This window comes from Diadema setosum, chromosome 9 (assembly GCF_964275005.1).
Source record: "Diadema setosum chromosome 9, eeDiaSeto1, whole genome shotgun sequence".
Classification (NCBI taxonomy): Eukaryota; Metazoa; Echinodermata; class Echinoidea; order Diadematoida; family Diadematidae; genus Diadema; species Diadema setosum.
Window position 1 is genome coordinate 22,978,711 of NC_092693.1, and position 22,059 is coordinate 23,000,769.

Here is a 22,059-nt window from a genome sequence, read left to right on the forward strand (position 1 = left end):
CTACTGTTGCCACTACACATGCCATGACACTTGTCACTGTAAATAAGTCTCCTACACTTACTTATTCCTCTGCCTGGGTAAGCTATGGTATGGTATACACTTCAACAAAGAAGAATCGAAGAAAGCTGTCAAATACATTTGAAAACCAGTTTATTACATGACGGATTCATTCTATTCCGTTCCATTCACAGCAAAAGATACAGCTGTCACACTGGCTGTATTCATATTGTTCACATCTGATCTAGAACAACACTTACTCAGATTCATAATTGAAATTATATTGCAGGCAGTTACACTTGTAACTTATAGGCAAATACACCTTCACTTGCAGTTTATACTAACGACCTTCAGAATCTATTCTGAGCATGTCTGAGTCTCAGCAAGGATTACACATGTCGTGTATGTGCACACACTATTTATCATTCAAAACTGTGGGTCGTTACTAAAAAAAGAGGGGGGGGGCTTTAAAATCAATGCCTAGCATAACCGTCAAATAAACAATGGCCAACTGATTTACACAGTCAAGGTTTTATTAGAGTCACTGTAGATCTCTGCTCCACACAAGTTATCTCGCTTGTGGGTCTTATCTTTCCACTAACATTTCCTAGGATGAGATCTTGCGTTAAGGCTTCCCACCTTCGTTAACAATCTCCATATCAGTATCACTCAGTCTGGTAATTGGCCATATTACCCTTGAATCTTTCTCTGGGATAAACCCACTATTCCACTCAATCCACCCTTCCAGGATTCCACTAATGCCACCGGCCCTAGTACTTTGTTCACATGTCACTCACTCTGTCGGTGTACATGTTACTTGATACTACATACTAGTGCTTAACCAGCACTTGCTTTCAACGCTTGCATCTATCTGGTCTCAAGTTTAATATTCCATAAACTTCCAGAAAATAATGCAGCTAAAAGAAATCACACCTAGAAAAGTTTCACTATTAGTAACAAGTTTGTCGACATTACTTGTCACTCGTCCCTTGCTTTCTGTGATCTACCAACCTTTCACACCTGACTATGAAATCTCTCCTATTAAATCAATGTATAACTGTAGTTATATTCAGTGACATCACAACAACAACACTTGTCGTAACAAGTGTCAATAACAATTACACTTGCCGCAGTGTCAAGTATCAACAAGACAGAGCCTCAGTCACAAGGGGGGGGGGGGGGATGTTCCTTGGGGCTGTATACTTCCGATGAAGTGACACATGTAACTTTCTTTACTCAAGATTGTTACTATTGCTACTGTCAGTATCGGCATTTTCCTTGTTCAGGAATTAAGTCAGATGACGTTCACTTTCCCTGTTCGGGATTGCTATTGCAGGGGTACCCATTTCATCTGATCAAATGCAACTGCACTTCGACCTTCATCTCAGTGGTTACCTGAACGTTCCCTGTTCGGGATTGTTCGCTCCAGTCCCGTTGTGAGGGGGGGGGGGGGGGGGGAATAACCTGGCTACTGTCAAATGACATCAGTAAACTTCACTGCTGTGAGAAACCACTATGCTTACATGTATATGCTTATAAGGGCATTTATAGTGACACATCGATAATGGGAACTCGATAATAAATGCCAATTTAATGGGTAATGGGACATGCTTATACCAGTAAAATCTTTATCCACAATCCAAAACTTATCTCGTCAATTTCAGCAACATCTGGCAACTTTCACTAACAAGTGCAACACTTGCAAAGGTTCTTAATATCCATGGTGTTCCTGGTCAGTAACATTTGCCATAGTGACAACTGTTGTAATTTGTTTAAGTGTTCCTAATCCTTTCAATTGTTCTTAGTCCGTTTTAACTTTTATCATCCGTTAAGGAGTGGTAAATACTTAAGCCAGGGTCCCAGACCCTGTTCTCCTTCCCTATCACCATTGTACTCTTACCTATCATTGCAAATGTTAATGAGACAAATGAAAGAATAAATGCATTCATAAATCGACATGTCCTAGACTCTTTGAGTGTCTTATTATCTACTTGTCATATAGAGAGAACTGGTGGAGGCTAGACTGTAAAACCTTGGGTGACAGATGACTATCAGTCAGCTTGCCATCCTCGACCTGACCCTAGTCAAATTGGTAGTGACAATATTTTGTAGTTGTCACTGTAAGTGTTCATCACTTGGCCAAAATTGTATTACTTGTACTCGTTTCACCTCGTCCAGTAATCTCTTTACAATGACTGCATGTAAAAATGTGTCTTTGTTGGACAATAGCAGACACATACATTGTACACTTGTATATGAACTAGCACTTGTTCTAACTAAGAAGTTATATCAAATAAAATTATTATATTTCACTTTGTTTGAAATCGAATTTGGCAATCATATAAAACAGAATGAGGTAGTCTATATTCCTAGTTTCAGAGGTAAATTTAGAATTCGATACCAAAAAAAAGGAAGAATGATCTCAAAAATTTGGTTGTGAAGAAAACTAAATATCCTAACTTCTTCTCTAAAATACTTCCTATAAACTTACTTGAAGAGTGTCAACACTGGAAACAACTGGAGCAAGAAGCTTGAAAAGGACTGGAACGAGAAGCTTGGGAAGGGCGGGGACAAGAAGCTTGGAAAGATGTTAAGAGCTAGGTGTGGCGGAGGAAAGTTTCTTGCAAGGAGAGTGATGCAAAAAGTTCTTTAGCATCACCTGTCTACCCTTTTATACGAAACCTCAGGATCCACTGTCACCAAAATCTAATTTGCATAATCAGTGCCAATTGGTTGAAAGTAATACCTCAGACAACCTAGTAATGCTGATTGGTTAATTCATTTCCAATACATTTATACATGTCCTTATTATCAAAGTTCATTGACTCTACAAGCAGTTCTCTTCTGTGTACGACTCTACAGACAGTTTTCTTCTGTGTCTAACATACCCACAAGACTCATTTGACATCAGAAATGCCACTTACTCTCCTAATTTTAAGCCATAAAACTTGCATTGATAAAAACTAGAACATCATACCCAGATGAATATGATACCTTTTGCTACATTTATCACCATTTTCCTTCCTAAATATTTCACAATATTCCATAATGTATTGGGCTTAACCCACTACTTTCACTGCTACTGGTACCTCAGTTCGTATTTGCCGGTCAAAACAATGTGGACACACCCACTACTATAGTATGCAAATGAGTGTCTCAGTGAGTGACTTTCCATTCATAATTCCAATCACTACTGCGTGTTACTGCGTAAGAGATGTCTTACGCCGGAAAAGCTTCCGTATGCAAATAAAAAGAATGGGCGGGGCTTGACTGGGAATCACGCACACACAATAAACCAATGCGCGTACTCGACTTGTCCGCGGGGACAAAACGGAAATCAAGTCGTAAACAACTTCATTGTATCCATTCATAACGGTGTCGGAGGTCAATAACTGTCACAAGAACTACAGAGGGCGCTATGCCTAAATACCACAGCTTCTTAGAATTCATTGCCCTAACGCCAGTAGCCATACACAGAACTTAAATCTTCTTTATGAATAGACTGTCTCCTCGTGAATTACATATATGAGTCTTTCTGTACTGTGCTTCTTAAAGGGAAATATATATTTTCAATTTTTTTTTTTTCGGGGGGGGGGGGGGGTATATGTCACACTACCCCCTTCTCACTAATGGCTGTCCCAGCCATTGACATGTTCATGTCTTTTGCTTAACAAAACTAGTGTGAAGTAGCAAAATAATTATACACAGGACACATTCCTTCTTTGCCTCCAAACATCATCAGAAAGCATTAAAAATTAATTGGTTACACTGTATCAGATTATGATGTCCTTTTCATCTTCACTTGCATCTTCACTTGCCTCTGACACTTTATGTGCCACTTGCTCAAATTTCACCTTTCTTAAACAACAGCTGCCTCTTGAACAATATTCTTCACAAAGCTTCAAATGTAAAACTTTCAACTGCAATCATTAACTGCAAAAGCAGGTACAAATCTTATAACAACTTTCAACAACAATTTCCTCTTCCTCTTTTCAAATACATGTAACAAATTTCACTTGCAACAATCAATTGCACAAACACTTGTGAATCACTTATAAATGTAACAATGAACTGATGATTTCTTCTGGTCTCAACCTCTACAGGCGCGGCGTGGACTCGTAAAAGAACTTGGAGATCTTTACTTCCTCGACAACCCTCTCTCCACGGAAGGTTCCCATCTTCTCGGTGTGGACCTCCACCTTTACCAAGCGGTGCTCCTCACCACCAGGCACCTTCACTTCGATGTTGACGTTAAACCCAACCGTCTCGGTCTTCACCGTTGTCTGAACAGGTACCTCTTCTTTTTCGACGTCACTGTCTGACTCACTCTCGCTACTAACGCTGCTACTGTCACTGAGGTTTTCGATTTGTTTTATCCGCTCAGCCTTCGCGGACGCAGTGCAGCTCTTCTCATGGATGGGGTTTGGTGCGGGCGTAGGTGTTGTGGCCAGACCGATCTTCTCTGAGGGCTTAGGGGCCGGTTCCTTTAGTGGGGTGGGCTCTGTGCTGACGAGGCTTGGCAGTTGCATCTGGGGGGGCGGGGTAGTCTCCTTCCTTTCCTTCCTCTCCGTTGGCTTGTAGGTAGGTGCACTGTCCCTCCTTGGTTCTCTCTCCTCCTTGCGAGGTCTCTTATGACTGGATTCCTTGTCCTTACTTTCTCTATCCCTCTTCCTTTCCTTCTTGTCCTTTTCCCTCCTGACAAAGTCATCGGTGGCCGCCTCGAATGTTAAATATTTATACTCATTACCTGCCCGTGCATGGTTGCGCCGATAGTGACGGGCAATCTCGGCACGTCCCTCATTTTCGTAGATACAATAGTCGCACTTGAGGGTAAGTGGGTATTCATGCTTCTCGTGCATGTGGGCCTGCATTGCTGCCTTATTAGTCATTTCCCTTCTGCAGATTTTGCAAGAAGGCATGGCGTCAGTTCTGCGTTTGAGAAAAGTAAGAAAAGGAAAAATGCATCGATAACAATGTGACAATAAATGCATCATCGCCAGAGTAGTCTTCTTTGCCTCGCCTATGTTAAATGGATTCCAGCTTACAGATCAGTATACCTCCTAGGCCTAACTCTGTTTCTGGATGGGTTTCGCCTCACTGTTTGTTCCTTTACCCAGTTTTGCAGTGGGGGGCCATGGTACCTCTTTAGTCTATCTACATGCACTACTTTAGGCTTCCCTCTCGCACTTTGTTGAATGCGATAGATTACATCTGACATTTTAGTGAGAATGAGATAAGGTCCAGTCCATTTGCTCATAAGTTTTGGGCTCAATCCTCTCTTTCTTTGAACTCCACTCAACCACACCCACTCTCCTTCACTGTAACTATTCAGCACTGTGTTCCTGTCATAATTATGTGATTGACGTCTGTCAGCTAACTTCAGTTTCTCCCTTGCTTTTTCATGTGCATCATGTAGCCTGGTTCTTAGTTGATGTGCGTAATCTTCATCATCTCCCTCTTGATCAGGTTGATGGACAGTTACATCTACCGGCAGAGCAATTTCACGGCCGAGCATCATCATGGAGGGTGATTCATTGGTGGACTCTTGCACAGCAGACCGGTAGGCCATCATCGCATACGGGATTCTCTCATCCCAGTCCTGCTGATTGCGCTCGGGGTCTAACATCGATGCCAGCATGGAAATTAAGGTACGGTTGAACCTCTCCACTAAACCATCTCCCCTTGGGTGGAAAGGGCAGGTTCTCGTCTTCTTAATGCCCAACAAGTTGCACACCTCCATCATCAGATTAGACTCGAAATTTCTCCCTTGATCGCTGTGAAGCTCCTTGGGTACTCCATACCTGCAAATAAACTCTTCAACCAACACTCGTGCAATGGTATCAGCTTCTTGATTGGGGAGGGGGTATGCTTCCATCCATTTGGTAAAATAGTCACCGACCACGAGAATGTACCTGTTTCCACGATCACTGACTGGAAGTGGTCCCAAAATATCAGCTGCAACTCTTTCAATGGGGGCTCCTACTCTGTATTGCTGAAGGGGGGCTCTTGGTTTCCTGGGGGGATTTTTCACTCTCGCACACACTGAACACTGACGCACCCATGATCTGACATCTGCCGCTAGGCCGACCCAGTAGTAACGGTATTGCACCTTGTGAAGGAGCTTGTTTACCCCAAGATGACTACCAGTTTTGGAGTTGTGAAGCTCACTCAGTATCGTCGGTCTTAATGTTCGAGGGAGGACGGTTTTCCAGTTTACTGTCTTGCCATCATCTGATTCCCATCTCTTCACGAGAATTCCGTCTTTGACTTCTAATAGGTCCCAGTTAACCCAATATGTTTTCACAGCTGCCGACAAACGTGACACATCCTTCCATTTTGGTTTTGTGTTTGATTCTTCCTTCCACCTTTGAATATGCTTAATGTCAACATCTGCCATTTGTGCCTTCCTGATGACATCACTGGTAAGATTAGGTTCTAATGTCACAGCTTGTAGCTTGCATCCTATCTCTTCTACATCCTTATCAAAATTACTTTGAGAGTCTTGAAGTCCATCTCCATCAGCCATCCTAAAATGAAATATAATACAAAATACACTTGTTAAATCCACTAGTCACAAATTCCTACTGCTTATCACTACAGATATCCTGCATCTGCCCACACTGTGGACATGGTCGCCGTGACAACCCATCTGCATTGTTGTGGAGACGACCTGGTCGATGATGAAGGGTGAGTTTGTACTGACTGATTATTTCTAACCATCTTGCCAGTTGTCCTTCTGGGCTCTTGAAATTCATGAGCCATCTTAAAGCTCCATGATCTGTTCTGACCATCACATCTTGCCCATACAGGTAATGTCTGAAATGCTTGAGGGAGTCTACTACTGCCAACAGTTCTCGCCTGGTTACGCAGTAATTCTGCTCTGCTCGGCTCAGCGTTCTACTTGCGTATGCAATCACTGGCTCTCTTCCATCTCTCTCCTGTGACAAAACAGCTCCAATTGCAAACTTGCTTGCATCTGTGTCGAGGAGGAACTTGTCTCCGAGTCTTGGATATGCTAGAATTGGTGCTGTGGTGAGACGCTCTTTCAAAGTTGCAAATGCTTCCTCACATGCATCTGTCCAAATGAAAGGCTGGTTCTTCTGAGTCAGAGCAGTCAGTGGTTTTGCAACATCAGCAAACTTCTTCACAAATCTTCGGTAATAGGAAGCTAGTCCTAAGAAACTTCTGACTTCTGTGGCGTTGGTTGGGGTGGGCCATGAAATGACAGCTTCTATCTTGGCTGGGTCTGTGCTAACCCCCTTCTCAGACACAACATGTCCAAGATATAGCACTTCCGTCTGAAATAGTCGACACTTGCGTGGCTTGAGCTTGAGTTTAGCGCTGTGTAGCCTGTCAAAAACAAGCTCGAGTCTTGTCATCACTTCAGTAACCGTTGATCCAAAAACAATGACATCGTCAAGGTAGATGAGCAGTATCTTTCCATGCAATCCAACGAAGACTGTTTCCATCAGCCTCTCAAAAGTGGAAGGGGCATTACACAGCCCGAAAGGCATGACCTCAAATTGGTAAAGTCCTCCCGGTACCACAAAGGCCGACTTCAATTTTGCTTCATCGTCAAGTGGGACTTGCCAGTATCCGGCAGCTAGGTCTAGTGTGCAGAAATACTTTGCACCTGAGAGGCAATCAATCGTTTCATCAATCCGTGGTAATGGGTACGAGTCTTTCACTGTGTTCTGATTAAGCATCCTATAATCAACACAAAATCGCTTCGAACCATCCTTCTTATCGACTAACACGATAGGTGACGACCAGGGGCTGGTAGATGGAGTAATGATTCCGCGTTGGAGCATGTCATTCACTTGTTTTTCTATTTCTTCTCGTTGACCCATGGGTGGTCTTCTTGGCCTCTGCCTTATAGGTGCTTGGCAGGTGGTATGTATGCTATGCTTTATCTTCTCAGTTCGTCCAATGTCATCATCATCTTTTGAGAACACATCACTGTACTGGCATAGAAGTGCTTCTATTTCATCATGATACTTGCAACTGACGTTTGCCTTGGCATCCATCCCTAGCTGGCTCAAATGTTTTGGTACCAATGGGGCTTCATTCTCCACGGTGTTCACTTTCATCATCTCTCCATCCTCAGTGAAGCATGTGATGACTTCTCCATTCATCTTCATTGTCATTTTGTCACAGTTGATAGAGGCATTATTCTGATGCAGAAAATCCATGCCCAAGATGGCATCTTGCTCTATGTCTGCTACTACCACTTCACATTTGTACATCGTAGTACCTATCACTAGATTCAGTTCAGCTTCTCCATAGACTCTAATGGGAATTCCATTTGCCTGCCGCAACATTAACACTGAAGGAGTCAAATTTCCAACATCAAATTCCTTAAGTTTACGAAAAGTCAACTCTGAAACAATTGTAATTGTAGCTCCTGTATCTACAAGAAAATTGATCCTCTGATTTCCACAATTTGCTGTTATGTACATTCCATTCGTGATTTCTCTCACTGTACAAATGATGGTCTGATTTCCCTGTGACTCATTACTTAGACGTGTGGGCCTGGCTTGTAAGCTGGCTTCCCCGTGACCCAGCGAGAAGACCTGCTGTCGTTTCCCTGCCTGCATTCTTTGAGAGGACATCTGCTTGCATAATGACCCTTTTGCTGACAATTGTAACAAGTAATGTTCGTCATGTCAGGTGAAGATCCAGTTGCCAGTTTTTCAATCTTTGCAGCCAGTTGATTGAGACTAGACTTTAATTCTTCCATCTCTTTTCTGATTTTTCCATCAACAGGTTCAGCCTTGGTATCCGGTGACCTAGCATCAACAGCTCTGATGGGACGTGCTGGGCGGTGACGATCACGTGCACGCTCTGACTTCATGAATGACTCCGTCGCCAACGCGGCTTGGATGGCGTCATCTAATGTGATGGGATGGGAGCGGAAAATACCAGCGCGAATTTCCGGTTCATTGATAGCCTCTGAAAAGTGAACCTTTGCCAGACGCTGTCGTGCTACAGTGTTCAACTCTGGGTACGCAAGGCTAGAAAGTTCACGGATCGCTTGCCCGAGCTCCTGTAGACTTTCATCCTTGTTGCGCCTCCTCATCCTCAGTTCAAGAAGAAAGTTTTCTGCTTGGTCTCCATGTCCAAAGCGTTTTTCCAACTGGATCGCAAGCTGCTGGTATGATATGGGGGCATCACCGGGTAGGTTACACAGGACTTTGAGTGCCGGTCCCTGCAGTCTAGTTGCAAGAAACTGTCCAGCTTCCTCATCCGTCCAGCCATTCAGCCGTCTGCAGACATCAAAATGACACTTGTAGTCAGCCCAGGGGGTTTTTCCACCAAACTTGTCAGGCAAAATGTCCTTGCGAATCTGTGCACCAAGCAGTCGTCCATCTCCCTCGGTTACAGCTCGACTCGAGACGTAGTTAGGGTTCCCTCGAAAAGCAGCGGTGTCGTACTCGCGACGTTTGTCAGATGGGATTGCATCCCCATACTCTCTAACCCGAACCGCAACTTCTGGATCACTCTCATCCATAGCCCAACTTTTCTTTGATGGAGCACCTGGACTGTTAGTGCCTACTGAAAGTGTTTCAGCTGCTTTACTTTCACTTTCCAGATCCATCTAAGTTTTGTCAAAAGAAGTGTTCTGACTTTAACACCTCTATCTACAAAGACCTAACTACCTTTGCAATCTATTTACATTCTGAACCATTTAACTCGTAACTTTTTTTTTCTTCTTCTTCTTTTTGTGATTCTACTGGAAGGGGTAAGCATGTCCCATTCTACAACTTGAAGGTACTTATTACTTCACACTTAAGATGTGCACTTGACACGTATCCTGCTCGTACATGAGTTGATATACAGTATGCAGTAATTACCTAACAATGAAATTCAGTTGACAGTTTATATTCTTCTTTACTTTTGTATACCATTACCAAGGCAGAGTGAACTAGCCTATGTTCTATGATACTCTCTTCCTGAGACATCCCATAGCAACAGTATCCTACCAATATACTATGAAAACACATCCTATGGCAGCATTACACGGCAGCTATCCCACCGCTGCCACCAAGAAAAAGATGTAACGCGAGACCCTCTCACTACTAGTACTAATAAACCTCTTGGTAACGCTGCCACCACTCGGTCAACCATGGCCAGCTTTGTGCCCATACACAACAACCACAATTAGGTACAGCCAGCAATCCAGGCAACCAAGACTCCATACTTCACTAGTCTCACATTCTATCTCTGGTAGTCGTGAATCATATCTTTACCGAAGGGTCATTCGATGACAGGTAAGAAGTCCGCTGTTGACGAACTATATGCTGCCTTACTATTAATTATGCTACGAAAACAGAAAGAAAGAAGATATATCTAGAAATTGTATAACAAACTCCCATAGCCCGTATTTTCTAGGTCCAATAGCAATACTGTGATTACGAGCTAACTTGAGCTTGCCTGCTAATGTATGCGTATTGCGTGTCACATGCCACCTCACTAGCATTCACACCTGCAACGGCACTTGTCATCTCACATGTTAAAGTAAAGCCTGCTAGTGTGTGTGTATGCCTATCGTGTATCACATGCCACCTCACTTGCCATCACCACAGTGTAAGTATAGCCTGCTGTAGCATTCACACTTGCAATGTCACTTGTCACATCACATGCACCCCACATTAGCCACTACACTCACCAACGCTACTGTTGCCACTACACATGCCATGACACTTGTCACTGTAAATAAGTCTCCTACACTTACTTATTCCTCTGCCTGGGTAAGCTATGGTATGGTATACACTTCAACAAAGAAGAATCGAAGAAAGCTGTCAAATACATTTGAAAACCAGTTTATTACATGACGGATTCATTCTATTCCGTTCCATTCACAGCAAAAGATACAGCTGTCACACTGGCTGTATTCATATTGTTCACATCTGATCTAGAACAACACTTACTCAGATTCATAATTGAAATTATATTGCAGGCAGTTACACTTGTAACTTATAGGCAAATACACCTTCACTTGCAGTTTATACTAACGACCTTCAGAATCTATTCTGAGCATGTCTGAGTCTCAGCAAGGATTACACATGTCGTGTATGTGCACACACTATTTATCATTCAAAACTGTGGGTCGTTACTAAAAAAAGGGGGGGGGGGCTTTAAAATCAATGCCTAGCATAACCGTCAAATAAACAATGGCCAACTGATTTACACAGTCAAGGTTTTATTAGAGTCACTGTAGATCTCTGCTCCACACAAGTTATCTCGCTTGTGGGTCTTATCTTTCCACTAACATTTCCTAGGATGAGATCTTGCGTTAAGGCTTCCCACCTTCGTTAACAATCTCCATATCAGTATCACTCAGTCTGGTAATTGGCCATATTACCCTTGAATCTTTCTCTGGGATAAACCCACTATTCCACTCAATCCACCCTTCCAGGATTCCACTAATGCCACCGGCCCTAGTACTTTGTTCACATGTCACTCACTCTGTCGGTGTACATGTTACTTGATACTACATACTAGTGCTTAACCAGCACTTGCTTTCAACGCTTGCATCTATCTGGTCTCAAGTTTAATATTCCATAAACTTCCAGAAAATAATGCAGCTAAAAGAAGTCACACCTAGAAAAGTTTCACTATTAGTAACAAGTTTGTCGACATTACTTGTCACTCGTCCCTTGCTTTCTGTGATCTACCAACCTTTCACACCTGACTATGAAATCTCTCCTATTAAATCAATGTATAACTGTAGTTATATTCAGTGACATCACAACAACAACACTTGTCGTAACAAGTGTCAATAACAATTACACTTGCCGCAGTGTCAAGTATCAACAAGACAGAGCCTCAGTCACAAGGGGGGGGGGGGGGGATGTTCCTTGGGGCTGTATACTTCCGATGAAGTGACACATGTAACTTTCTTTACTCAAGATTGTTACTATTGCTACTGTCAGTATCGGCATTTTCCTTGTTCAGGAATTAAGTCAGATGACGTTCACTTTCCCTGTTCGGGATTGCTATTGCAGGGGTACCCATTTCATCTGATCAAATGCAACTGCACTTCGACCTTCATCTCAGTGGTTACCTGAACGTTCCCTGTTCGGGATTGTTCGCTTCAGTCCCGTTGTGAGGGGGGGGGGGGGGGGGGAATAACCTGGCTACTGTCAAATGACATCAGTAAACTTCACTGCTGTGAGAAACCACTATGCTTACATGTATATGCTTATAAGGGCATTTATAGTGACACATCGATAATGGGAACTCGATAATAAATGCCAATTTAATGGGTAATGGGACATGCTTATACCAGTAAAATCTTTATCCACAATCCAAAACTTATCTCGTCAATTTCAGCAACATCTGGCAACTTTCACTAACAAGTGCAACACTTGCAAAGGTTCTTAATATCCATGGTGTTCCTGGTCAGTAACATTTGCCATAGTGACAACTGTTGTAATTTGTTTAAGTGTTCCTAATCCTTTCAATTGTTCTTAGTCCGTTTTAACTTTTATCATCCGTTAAGGAGTGGTAAATACTTAAGCCAGGGTCCCAGACCCTGTTCTCCTTCCCTATCACCATTGTACTCTTACCTATCATTGCAAATGTTAATGAGACAAATGAAAGAATAAATGCATTCATAAATCGACATGTCCTAGACTCTTTGAGTGTCTTATTATCTACTTGTCATATAGAGAGAACTGGTGGAGGCTAGACTGTAAAACCTTGGGTGACAGATGACTATCAGTCAGCTTGCCATCCTCGACCTGACCCTAGTCAAATTGGTAGTGACAATATTTTGTAGTTGTCACTGTAAGTGTTCATCACTTGGCCAAAATTGTATTACTTGTACTCGTTTCACCTCGTCCAGTAATCTCTTTACAATGACTGCATGTAAAAATGTGTCTTTGTTGGACAATAGCAGACACATACATTGTACACTTGTATATGAACTAGCACTTGTTCTAACTAAGAAGTTATATCAAATAAAATTATTATATTTCACTTTGTTTGAAATCGAATTTGGCAATCATATAAAACAGAATGAGGTAGTCTATATTCCTAGTTTCAGAGGTAAATTTAGAATTCGATACCAAAAAAAAGGAAGAATGATCTCAAAAATTTGGTTGTGAAGAAAACTAAATATCCTAACTTCTTCTCTAAAATACTTCCTATAAACTTACTTGAAGAGTGTCAACACTGGAAACAACTGGAGCAAGAAGCTTGAAAAGGACTGGAACGAGAAGCTTGGGAAGGGCGGGGACAAGAAGCTTGGAAAGATGTTAAGAGCTAGGTGTGGCGGAGGAAAGTTTCTTGCAAGGAGAGTGATGCAAAAAGTTCTTTAGCATCACCTGTCTACCCTTTTATACGAAACCTCAGGATCCACTGTCACCAAAATCTAATTTGCATAATCAGTGCCAATTGGTTGAAAGTAATACCTCAGACAACCTAGTAATGCTGATTGGTTAATTCATTTCCAATACATTTATACATGTCCTTATTATCAAAGTTCATTGACTCTACAAGCAGTTCTCTTCTGTGTACGACTCTACAGACAGTTTTCTTCTGTGTCTAACATACCCACAAGACTCATTTGACATCAGAAATGCCACTTACTCTCCTAATTTTAAGCCATAAAACTTGCATTGATAAAAACTAGAACATCATACCCAGATGAATATGATACCTTTTGCTACATTTATCACCATTTTCCTTCCTAAATATTTCACAATATTCCATAATGTATTGGGCTTAACCCACTACTTTCACTGCTACTGGTACCTCAGTTCGTATTTGCCGGTCAAAACAATGTGGACACACCCACTACTATAGTATGCAAATGAGTGTCTCAGTGAGTGACTTTCCATTCATAATTCCAATCACTACTGCGTGTTACTGCGTAAGAGATGTCTTACGCCGGAAAAGCTTCCGTATGCAAATAAAAAGAATGGGCGGGGCTTGACTGGGAATCACGCACACACAATAAACCAATGCGCGTACTCGACTTGTCCGCGGGGACAAAACGGAAATCAAGTCGTAAACAACTTCATTGTATCCATTCATAACGGTGTCGGAGGTCAATAACTGTCACAAGAACTACAGAGGGCGCTATGCCTAAATACCACAGCTTCTTAGAATTCATTGCCCTAACGCCAGTAGCCATACACAGAACTTAAATCTTCTTTATGAATAGACTGTCTCCTCGTGAATTACATATATGAGTCTTTCTGTACTGTGCTTCTTAAAGGGAAATATATATTTTCAATTTTTTTTTTTTCGGGGGGGGGGTATATGTCACACTACCCCCTTCTCACTAATGGCTGTCCCAGCCATTGACATGTTCATGTCTTTTGCTTAACAAAACTAGTGTGAAGTAGCAAAATAATTATACACAGGACACATTCCTTCTTTGCCTCCAAACATCATCAGAAAGCATTAAAAATTAATTGGTTACACTGTATCAGATTATGATGTCCTTTTCATCTTCACTTGCATCTTCACTTGCCTCTGACACTTTATGTGCCACTTGCTCAAATTTCACCTTTCTTAAACAACAGCTGCCTCTTGAACAATATTCTTCACAAAGCTTCAAATGTAAAACTTTCAACTGCAATCATTAACTGCAAAAGCAGGTACAAATCTTATAACAACTTTCAACAACAATTTCCTCTTCCTCTTTTCAAATACATGTAACAAATTTCACTTGCAACAATCAATTGCACAAACACTTGTGAATCACTTATAAATGTAACAATGAACTGATGATTTCTTCTGGTCTCAACCTCTACAGGCGCGGCGTGGACTCGTAAAAGAACTTGGAGATCTTTACTTCCTCGACAACCCTCTCTCCACGGAAGGTTCCCATCTTCTCGGTGTGGACCTCCACCTTTACCAAGCGGTGCTCCTCACCACCAGGCACCTTCACTTCGATGTTGACGTTAAACCCAACCGTCTCGGTCTTCACCGTTGTCTGAACAGGTACCTCTTCTTTTTCGACGTCACTGTCTGACTCACTCTCGCTACTAACGCTGCTACTGTCACTGAGGTTTTCGATTTGTTTTATCCGCTCAGCCTTCGCGGACGCAGTGCAGCTCTTCTCATGGATGGGGTTTGGTGCGGGCGTAGGTGTTGTGGCCAGACCGATCTTCTCTGAGGGCTTAGGGGCCGGTTCCTTTAGTGGGGTGGGCTCTGTGCTGACGAGGCTTGGCAGTTGCATCTGGGGGGGCGGGGTAGTCTCCTTCCTTTCCTTCCTCTCCGTTGGCTTGTAGGTAGGTGCACTGTCCCTCCTTGGTTCTCTCTCCTCCTTGCGAGGTCTCTTATGACTGGATTCCTTGTCCTTACTTTCTCTATCCCTCTTCCTTTCCTTCTTGTCCTTTTCCCTCCTGACAAAGTCATCGGTGGCCGCCTCGAATGTTAAATATTTATACTCATTACCTGCCCGTGCATGGTTGCGCCGATAGTGACGGGCAATCTCGGCACGTCCCTCATTTTCGTAGATACAATAGTCGCACTTGAGGGTAAGTGGGTATTCATGCTTCTCGTGCATGTGGGCCTGCATTGCTGCCTTATTAGTCATTTCCCTTCTGCAGATTTTGCAAGAAGGCATGGCGTCAGTTCTGCGTTTGAGAAAAGTAAGAAAAGGAAAAATGCATCGATAACAATGTGACAATAAATGCATCATCGCCAGAGTAGTCTTCTTTGCCTCGCCTATGTTAAATGGATTCCAGCTTACAGATCAGTATACCTCCTAGGCCTAACTCTGTTTCTGGATGGGTTTCGCCTCACTGTTTGTTCCTTTACCCAGTTTTGCAGTGGGGGGCCATGGTACCTCTTTAGTCTATCTACATGCACTACTTTAGGCTTCCCTCTCGCACTTTGTTGAATGCGATAGATTACATCTGACATTTTAGTGAGAATGAGATAAGGTCCAGTCCATTTGCTCATAAGTTTTGGGCTCAATCCTCTCTTTCTTTGAACTCCACTCAACCACACCCACTCTCCTTCACTGTAACTATTCAGCACTGTGTTCCTGTCATAATTATGTGATTGACGTCTGTCAGCTAACTTCAGTTTCTCCCTTGCTTTTTCATGTGCATCATGTAGCCTGGTTCTTAGTTGATGTGCGTAATCTTCATCATCTCCCTCTTGATCAGGTTGATGGACAGTTACATCTACCGGCAGAGCAATTTCACGGCCGAGCATCATCATGGAGGGTGATTCATTGGTGGACTCTTGCACAGCAGACCGGTAGGCCATCATCGCATACGGGATTCTCTCATCCCAGTCCTGCTGATTGCGCTCGGGGTCTAACATCGATGCCAGCATGGAAATTAAGGTACGGTTGAACCTCTCCACTAAACCATCTCCCCTTGGGTGGAAAGGGCAGGTTCTCGTCTTCTTAATGCCCAACAAGTTGCACACCTCCATCATCAGATTAGACTCGAAATTTCTCCCTTGATCGCTGTGAAGCTCCTTGGGTACTCCATACCTGCAAATAAACTCTTCAACCAACACTCGTGCAATGGTATCAGCTTCTTGATTGGGGAGGGGGTATGCTTCCATCCATTTGGTAAAATAGTCACCGACCACGAGAATGTACCTGTTTCCACGATCACTGACTGGAAGTGGTCCCAAAATATCAGCTGCAACTCTTTCAATGGGGGCTCCTACTCTGTATTGCTGAAGGGGGGCTCTTGGTTTCCTGGGGGGATTTTTCACTCTCGCACACACTGAACACTGACGCACCCATGATCTGACATCTGCCGCTAGGCCGACCCAGTAGTAACGGTATTGCACCTTGTGAAGGAGCTTGTTTACCCCAAGATGACTACCAGTTTTGGAGTTGTGAAGCTCACTCAGTATCGTCGGTCTTAATGTTCGAGGGAGGACGGTTTTCCAGTTTACTGTCTTGCCATCATCTGATTCCCATCTCTTCACGAGAATTCCGTCTTTGACTTCTAATAGGTCCCAGTTAACCCAATATGTTTTCACAGCTGCCGACAAACGTGACACATCCTTCCATTTTGGTTTTGTGTTTGATTCTTCCTTCCACCTTTGAATATGCTTAATGTCAACATCTGCCATTTGTGCCTTCCTGATGACATCACTGGTAAGATTAGGTTCTAATGTCACAGCTTGTAGCTTGCATCCTATCTCTTCTACATCCTTATCAAAATTACTTTGAGAGTCTTGAAGTCCATCTCCATCAGCCATCCTAAAATGAAATATAATACAAAATACACTTGTTAAATCCACTAGTCACAAATTCCTACTGCTTATCACTACAGATATCCTGCATCTGCCCACACTGTGGACATGGTCGCCGTGACAACCCATCTGCATTGTTGTGGAGACGACCTGGTCGATGATGAAGGGTGAGTTTGTACTGACTGATTATTTCTAACCATCTTGCCAGTTGTCCTTCTGGGCTCTTGAAATTCATGAGCCATCTTAAAGCTCCATGATCTGTTCTGACCATCACATCTTGCCCATACAGGTAATGTCTGAAATGCTTGAGGGAGTCTACTACTGCCAACAGTTCTCGCCTGGTTACGCAGTAATTCTGCTCTGCTCGGCTCAGCGTTCTACTTGCGTATGCAATCACTGGCTCTCTTCCATCTCTCTCCTGTGACAAAACAGCTCCAATTGCAAACTTGCTTGCATCTGTGTCGAGGAGGAACTTGTCTCCGAGTCTTGGATATGCTAGAATTGGTGCTGTGGTGAGACGCTCTTTCAAAGTTGCAAATGCTTCCTCACATGCATCTGTCCAAATGAAAGGCTGGTTCTTCTGAGTCAGAGCAGTCAGTGGTTTTGCAACATCAGCAAACTTCTTCACAAATCTTCGGTAATAGGAAGCTAGTCCTAAGAAACTTCTGACTTCTGTGGCGTTGGTTGGGGTGGGCCATGAAATGACAGCTTCTATCTTGGCTGGGTCTGTGCTAACCCCCTTCTCAGACACAACATGTCCAAGATATAGCACTTCCGTCTGAAATAGTCGACACTTGCGTGGCTTGAGCTTGAGTTTAGCGCTGTGTAGCCTGTCAAAAACAAGCTCGAGTCTTGTCATCACTTCAGTAACCGTTGATCCAAAAACAATGACATCGTCAAGGTAGATGAGCAGTATCTTTCCATGCAATCCAACGAAGACTGTTTCCATCAGCCTCTCAAAAGTGGAAGGGGCATTACACAGCCCGAAAGGCATGACCTCAAATTGGTAAAGTCCTCCCGGTACCACAAAGGCCGACTTCAATTTTGCTTCATCGTCAAGTGGGACTTGCCAGTATCCGGCAGCTAGGTCTAGTGTGCAGAAATACTTTGCACCTGAGAGGCAATCAATCGTTTCATCAATCCGTGGTAATGGGTACGAGTCTTTCACTGTGTTCTGATTAAGCATCCTATAATCAACACAAAATCGCTTCGAACCATCCTTCTTATCGACTAACACGATAGGTGACGACCAGGGGCTGGTAGATGGAGTAATGATTCCGCGTTGGAGCATGTCATTCACTTGTTTTTCTATTTCTTCTCGTTGACCCATGGGTGGTCTTCTTGGCCTCTGCCTTATAGGTGCTTGGCAGGTGGTATGTATGCTATGCTTTATCTTCTCAGTTCGTCCAATGTCATCATCATCTTTTGAGAACACATCACTGTACTGGCATAGAAGTGCTTCTATTTCATCATGATACTTGCAACTGACGTTTGCCTTGGCATCCATCCCTAGCTGGCTCAAATGTTTTGGTACCAATGGGGCTTCATTCTCCACGGTGTTCACTTTCATCATCTCTCCATCCTCAGTGAAGCATGTGATGACTTCTCCATTCATCTTCATTGTCATTTTGTCACAGTTGATAGAGGCATTATTCTGATGCAGAAAATCCATGCCCAAGATGGCATCTTGCTCTATGTCTGCTACTACCACTTCACATTTGTACATCGTAGTACCTATCACTAGATTCAGTTCAGCTTCTCCATAGACTCTAATGGGAATTCCATTTGCCTGCCGCAACATTAACACTGAAGGAGTCAAATTTCCAACATCAAATTCCTTAAGTTTACGAAAAGTCAACTCTGAAACAATTGTAATTGTAGCTCCTGTATCTACAAGAAAATTGATCCTCTGATTTCCACAATTTGCTGTTATGTACATTCCATTCGTGATTTCTCTCACTGTACAAATGATGGTCTGATTTCCCTGTGACTCATTACTTAGACGTGTGGGCCTGGCTTGTAAGCTGGCTTCCCCGTGACCCAGCGAGAAGACCTGCTGTCGTTTCCCTGCCTGCATTCTTTGAGAGGACATCTGCTTGCATAATGACCCTTTTGCTGACAATTGTAACAAGTAATGTTCGTCATGTCAGGTGAAGATCCAGTTGCCAGTTTTTCAATCTTTGCAGCCAGTTGATTGAGACTAGACTTTAATTCTTCCATCTCTTTTCTGATTTTTCCATCAACAGGTTCAGCCTTGGTATCCGGTGACCTAGCATCAACAGCTCTGATGGGACGTGCTGGGCGGTGACGATCACGTGCACGCTCTGACTTCATGAATGACTCCGTCGCCAACGCGGCTTGGATGGCGTCATCTAATGTGATGGGATGGGAGCGGAAAATACCAGCGCGAATTTCCGGTTCATTGATAGCCTCTGAAAAGTGAACCTTTGCCAGACGCTGTCGTGCTACAGTGTTCAACTCTGGGTACGCAAGGCTAGAAAGTTCACGGATCGCTTGCCCGAGCTCCTGTAGACTTTCATCCTTGTTGCGCCTCCTCATCCTCAGTTCAAGAAGAAAGTTTTCTGCTTGGTCTCCATGTCCAAAGCGTTTTTCCAACTGGATCGCAAGCTGCTGGTATGATATGGGGGCATCACCGGGTAGGTTACACAGGACTTTGAGTGCCGGTCCCTGCAGTCTAGTTGCAAGAAACTGTCCAGCTTCCTCATCCGTCCAGCCATTCAGCCGTCTGCAGACATCAAAATGACACTTGTAGTCAGCCCAGGGGGTTTTTCCACCAAACTTGTCAGGCAAAATGTCCTTGCGAATCTGTGCACCAAGCAGTCGTCCATCTCCCTCGGTTACAGCTCGACTCGAGACGTAGTTAGGGTTCCCTCGAAAAGCAGCGGTGTCGTACTCGCGACGTTTGTCAGATGGGATTGCATCCCCATACTCTCTAACCCGAACCGCAACTTCTGGATCACTCTCATCCATAGCCCAACTTTTCTTTGATGGAGCACCTGGACTGTTAGTGCCTACTGAAAGTGTTTCAGCTGCTTTACTTTCACTTTCCAGATCCATCTAAGTTTTGTCAAAAGAAGTGTTCTGACTTTAACACCTCTATCTACAAAGACCTAACTACCTTTGCAATCTATTTACATTCTGAACCATTTAACTCGTAACTTTTTTTTTCTTCTTCTTCTTTTTGTGATTCTACTGGAAGGGGTAAGCATGTCCCATTCTACAACTTGAAGGTACTTATTACTTCACACTTAAGATGTGCACTTGACACGTATCCTGCTCGTACATGAGTTGATATACAGTATGCAGTAATTACCTAACAATGAAATTCAGTTGACAGTTTATATTCTTCTTTACTTTTGTATACCATTACCAAGGCAGAGTGAACTAGCCTATGTTCTATGATACTCTCTTCCTGAGACATCCCATAGCAACAGTATCCTACCAATATACTATGAAAACACATCCTATGGCAGCATTACACGGCAGCTATCCCACCGCTGCCACCAAGAAAAAGATGTAACGCGAGACCCTCTCACTACTAGTACTAATAAACCTCTTGGTAACGCTGCCACCACTCGGTCAACCATGGCCAGCTTTGTGCCCATACACAACAACCACAATTAGGTACAGCCAGCAATCCAGGCAACCAAGACTCCATACTTCACTAGTCTCACATTCTATCTCTGGTAGTCGTGAATCATATCTTTACCGAAGGGTCATTCGATGACAGGTAAGAAGTCCGCTGTTGACGAACTATATGCTGCCTTACTATTAATTATGCTACGAAAACAGAAAGAAAGAAGATATATCTAGAAATTGTATAACAAACTCCCATAGCCCGTATTTTCTAGGTCCAATAGCAATACTGTGATTACGAGCTAACTTGAGCTTGCCTGCTAATGTATGCGTATTGCGTGTCACATGCCACCTCACTAGCATTCACACCTGCAACGGCACTTGTCATCTCACATGTTAAAGTAAAGCCTGCTAGTGTGTGTGTATGCCTATCGTGTATCACATGCCACCTCACTTGCCATCACCACAGTGTAAGTATAGCCTGCTGTAGCATTCACACTTGCAATGTCACTTGTCACATCACATGCACCCCACATTAGCCACTACACTCACCAACGCTACTGTTGCCACTACACATGCCATGACACTTGTCACTGTAAATAAGTCTCCTACACTTACTTATTCCTCTGCCTGGGTAAGCTATGGTATGGTATACACTTCAACAAAGAAGAATCGAAGAAAGCTGTCAAATACATTTGAAAACCAGTTTATTACATGACGGATTCATTCTATTCCGTTCCATTCACAGCAAAAGATACAGCTGTCACACTGGCTGTATTCATATTGTTCACATCTGATCTAGAACAACACTTACTCAGATTCATAATTGAAATTATATTGCAGGCAGTTACACTTGTAACTTATAGGCAAATACACCTTCACTTGCAGTTTATACTAACGACCTTCAGAATCTATTCTGAGCATGTCTGAGTCTCAGCAAGGATTACACATGTCGTGTATGTGCACACACTATTTATCATTCAAAACTGTGGGTCGTTACTAAAAAAAGGGGGGGGGGGGCTTTAAAATCAATGCCTAGCATAACCGTCAAATAAACAATGGCCAACTGATTTACACAGTCAAGGTTTTATTAGAGTCACTGTAGATCTCTGCTCCACACAAGTTATCTCGCTTGTGGGTCTTATCTTTCCACTAACATTTCCTAGGATGAGATCTTGCGTTAAGGCTTCCCACCTTCGTTAACAATCTCCATATCAGTATCACTCAGTCTGGTAATTGGCCATATTACCCTTGAATCTTTCTCTGGGATAAACCCAC

General features: G+C 43.1%; 2 long non-coding RNA genes across 2 annotated transcripts; both read left to right on the forward strand.

Moving 5' to 3' along the window:
- The first annotated feature begins 4,134 nt into the window (after nucleotides 1-4,134).
- Nucleotides 4,135-10,013, forward strand: LOC140232537 (uncharacterized). Its single transcript, XR_011901490.1, has 4 exons — nucleotides 4,135-4,288; nucleotides 5,464-5,645; nucleotides 6,598-6,684; nucleotides 8,764-10,013. It is a non-coding gene; the product is annotated as an uncharacterized lncRNA (long non-coding RNA).
- Nucleotides 10,014-14,801: 4,788 nt separating this feature from the next.
- Nucleotides 14,802-20,680, forward strand: LOC140232552 (uncharacterized). The gene is made up of 4 exons (XR_011901491.1): nucleotides 14,802-14,955; nucleotides 16,131-16,312; nucleotides 17,265-17,351; nucleotides 19,431-20,680. It is a non-coding gene; the product is annotated as an uncharacterized lncRNA (long non-coding RNA).
- The last annotated feature ends 1,379 nt before the right edge of the window (nucleotides 20,681-22,059 follow it).